At 52.5% G+C, this 4,294-nt stretch overlaps 1 pseudogene; it reads right to left on the bottom strand.

Annotated features, from left to right (window-relative positions):
* Positions 1-676: 676 nt before the first annotated feature.
* Positions 677-1,439, bottom strand: LOC105469691 (uncharacterized protein NDUFV1-DT-like; annotated as a pseudogene).
* Between the last annotated feature and the right edge of the window lie 2,855 nt (positions 1,440-4,294).

The following is a 4,294-nucleotide window of genomic DNA, read 5'->3' as shown; positions in this document are numbered from 1 at the left end:
ATTTTCCAAATATAATATTTGATTACAATATTGAGTAAGTCCTTCCCTTGAGAAGCTCTGTGCTGGAGGTTGGGGAAGATCTGATCATGACTTCCTCACACTGGGCCTGACAATAGATGCTCAAAATAGTTGCATGGGGTTGTTGTAGGACTAGCAGGTTTGTATGCCCATATGTATGCAGTAACAGACCAATTACACTGAGATAGCAGGGTTTGCAGCAGAGAAAGAGTTTAATGATTGCAGGGCATCAAGTTTGGAGATGGGAAGAGACCTTCAAATCCATCTCCCCAAGGAGTTTTGGGCTGGGTTTTTTAAGGAGATTGTGGAGGGCAAAGGGCTGGATATTTGGGATTGCTGATTATCCGAGCAAGGGGCATGAAATAATTGGGATTGGAAATCGCATCCTTAGGTGAGCCAGCTCCTCATGGGGACCAGCTGAGTCAGTAGTTTTATCAACATGCAGGACCTGGAGGAATATTTCAAAAGGAAAATTTAACATTTCATATTCAAGTTGTTATTTATACAGCAGTTAAGGACAGCTATAATCTAGGGTCTTTGTGACTCCGGGACAACAGGCACCAAACAGCCACGAGGAAGTAGGTTAGAGAGCAGCTGACCTCATGATGAATGCCGAGTGTGCTGAAGGCTTGGTTTATTTTCATCTTTCCCCCCTACTTCTTCCCTAATTGGTTTTATGAAGTTTATAGGGATGGTTGTAGGGTGGTTGCAGAAAACTTCCTGGGCGAGGTGATGTCCAAAGGGCTCCTAGGAGGAGTAGGGCCAAGTCGGGAGGAAGACAGAGCCTCTGGTGCAGATCCAGCTTGCATAGGCGAAACCAAAGGAGCTGGAACTGGGGAGGTCGACAGGTGGCAGCCACAAAGGACCTGGAATGGCAGGCCAAAGGGTCTTCAGCTTTGTTCTGAGGGCAGTGGGGAACCACAAAAACTCTCAGGCAGGAAAGGGGCAAAACGGGTCTGAGATTTATAATAATCCCACTGTTCCATGTTTGCAGAGAAGGGGCTGGAGAAGCCAAAATGTGAGGGTGGGAGACCCCAAGGACACATTGTTAATTTCAGGTGAGAGATGACAGGGCCACAGCCATCTCTCACTGTGCTGGGAATGTTTGGAAGGTAAAGTTGACCAGCTAGACACAGTGGATGTGGGATCAGTGGAACAGGAACAAGCCCTTGATAGCCCGTGGCTTGTGGTCTGGAGGCTGGTGGGGGAGGCTGATACACAGAGTGACACAGGATGGGATGGGTGCTGAGGAGGTGAGAGCCAGGACCTGAGATGCTGCAGAGGAGGCTCCTGGGAGACGACATCAGAGTGGATCTCCTTCTTCACTTGAGAAGCCTGGCAAGCAGGTGCTCCAGTGGGTGGGGACCAGTGGGGGATTTGTCATTAGGAGACCTCAGGCCGAGTTCTGGCAGTTGTGTCATCCTAGGCAGGCCACTCAGCCATGCTGACACTCTGCTTCTGAAAACAGGGCTCATCATTCCTGAGAATGGAGTTTTGGAGGATTAAGGAGGTAACACATGGCAAGTGCTTGGCACAGAGCCTGCCACTGAATGAACAGAGGCTCCTGCCCCTCACTCTCCATTTCCCAACCCTCCATGCCCAGCATCTCCTGTCCCCAGCATCCCCAACCTGCCTCTCCTTCAGCCTGTATTCCTTTGACCCAGTTAGAGAGAGATGAGGAAGGAATCCACCCATGGCTCCAACCCGCCCCCCTTCTTCTGCCCCAAAGGGAGGGATCCGAGGACTCAGGTCTGAGCCCGGATTAGCTGTGTAATCCCCAGCTTTGCCTAGGCAACCTCTTTCCTTGCCCAAGAGAGGGGGCCTGGGGCTGGCAGCCAGGACTCCTGGGCTCTGGGCCTGATACTACCCTACCTGTCTGGGCAACCTCAGACAGGGGAGAGATGCTCTTGGTGCCTCTCTTGGGAATGTCACTGACGTCCACAGTGACTGTCACATGCGCGTCAGTTGTTCTGTAGGTTTTTCTGTGCGGGGCACTGTGGGAGGGAAGAAAGGCCTAGATTCCAGTCCAGCTCTACCACTCAGCAGCTTCATGCCCACAGACAAAGGACAAAATCCCCCTGAGCCTCAGTTTTTTCATGGACAAAATGGAGTGAACACCGTGTGGGGCTGCTGTGGGGTATGTGAGAAAAATAGCTGCAAAGGAGTTTTGTGAATAGCACATTTTAGAGAGATCAGAAAGGATGATTATAGCACAAAAGAACAGAGATGGTTCCTTCCCAGGAGGACTGGAAAACAGCTGGGGAGAGCAGGCCAGAAAGGTCACTCTCATCACGAGGACCAGAGCAGAGGGTTCCAGGAAACTGAAAAAGATGAGTTCATCAGGCTTCCAAGTCCTCCTGGGAAGGCAAAGGACAGAGGGACCTCCCCAGGTCAGGGGAAAACCGAGGGAAGGGGACAGCGACACAAACGCCCTAAAGTCTAATGATGGCAGGGGTCTTGGGGGACGGGGGTGGGGTTCACAGCAGTGGCCTGGGCGTGATGACCCTGGTGAAGGACGGGGTTGCAAAGCCCTTAAATCCTGGACCAGTGGCTGATTCCAAAGGCAGCAGGGACCATGCCAGGATTTTGGGCAGAAGCACAAAGTGCTGGACTCTCCTGAAAAGGGCTGAGAGAACTCAGCGGTGTAGGGACCAGCCCCACAGGGTTGGTGGGTTTTTCTCTCCATGTGTGGAGACGAGATGTTGTAGAAATGAAGACACAAGATAAAGAGATGAAAGAAAAGACAGCTGGGCCCAAGGGACAACTACCACCAAGATGCGGAGACTGGTAGTGGCCCTGAATGCCAGGCTGTGCTGATATTTATTGGATACAAGACAAAGGGGCAGGGTAAGGAGTGGAGTGTGAGCCATCTCCAATGATAGGTGAGGTCACGTGGGTCACGTGTCCACTGTACAGGGGGCCCCTCCCTGCCTGGCAGGCAAGGCAGAGAGAGAGAGAGAGAGAGAGAAACAGCTTATGTCATTATTTCTGCATATTAGAGACTTTTAGTACTTTCGTTAATTTTGCTACTGCTATCTAAAAGGCCTCTGGAACATGAAGGCGGACCATGAGTGTGACCACTGAAGCACAGCATCACAGGGAGACGGTTAGGCCTCCGGATAACTGCGGGCGGGAGCAGGCCCTCCACAAGAGGTGGAGGAGTAGTTTTCTGTAAACTCCCCTGGGGGAAAGGGAGACTCCCTTTCCTGGTCGGTCTCCCTTTCCCGTTCTGCTAACCAGCGGGTGTTTTTCCTTGGCACTGATGCTACTTCTAGACCACGGTCCACTTGGCAATGGGCGTCTTCCCAGACGCTGGCATTACTGCTAGACCAAAGAGAGCTCTAGTGGCCCTGTCTGGGCGTGACAGAGGGCTCACACTCGTCTTCTGGTCACTTTTATGTTCCTTCAGCTCCTATCTCTGTATGGCCTGGTTTTTTCTAGGTTATGATTGTAGAGCGAGGATTATTATAATATTGGAATAAAGAGTAATTATAACAAACTAATGATTAATGATATTCATACATAATAATATCTATGATCTATATCTAGTCTAACGATTCTTATTTTATATATTTCATTATGCTGGAACAGTTCGTGCGTGCCCTGGGTCTCTTGCCTCGGCACCTGGGTGGCTTGCTGCCCACACAGCTGCGCCAGCAAAAGGATGTGCCATGCACTGACCATCTGCATCCTCTCTGCCTCACTCCAGCCTAGGACTCCGTGAGAGGCCCTCCGGGGAGACCTCTGCGAACAACCCCCTGCCTTGGAGTCTGCAGTCCTTCCTCAAGCACACGGACGCCCAGGGTGGGGAAATCCACAGTCTGGCAGGGCTCAGACTGGGCAGAATAACTGCAACGTAGTCGTGAGGATCGGGCTGTGGCCTGCCTGACTTCTCCCTCCTCCCATGATACACCGATGCATACAGCAGGTGCACACTAAACGCCAAATCCATAGAAAGTGGAACACATCAGGACCCAGCAGAAGGCGACATGCGAGTTTTGTTTACTCGTGGCATGAAAGGCTGGGAGCCAGCAGGCGTAGTCCACGAAGTGAAGCGGGCTAAGGAGGGCGCGAAAGAGCAGTGGGGACAGCCGCCACTAAATGCCAGCCGGGCAGAGGGAGTAAGGCGGGCCCTAGGCCGGCGGGACCACATCTCCCAGAAGTCCCAGCGCCAAGGCATTGGCCTCTCCGCCCTCCCCCAAGGAGGCGGGGCCGCAGGCGAAGCGGAAGGGGTGCAGCGATGCCAGTGCGCGGCGCCGGCGTCGGGAGCGTGACG

The sequence above is a fragment of the Macaca nemestrina genome, chromosome 12 (genome assembly GCF_043159975.1).
Source record: "Macaca nemestrina isolate mMacNem1 chromosome 12, mMacNem.hap1, whole genome shotgun sequence".
NCBI classification, from domain to species: Eukaryota; Metazoa; Chordata; class Mammalia; order Primates; family Cercopithecidae; genus Macaca; species Macaca nemestrina.
The sequence above is the reverse complement of the archived record's forward strand: the minus strand, read 5'-3'. Positions and strand labels throughout refer to the sequence as shown.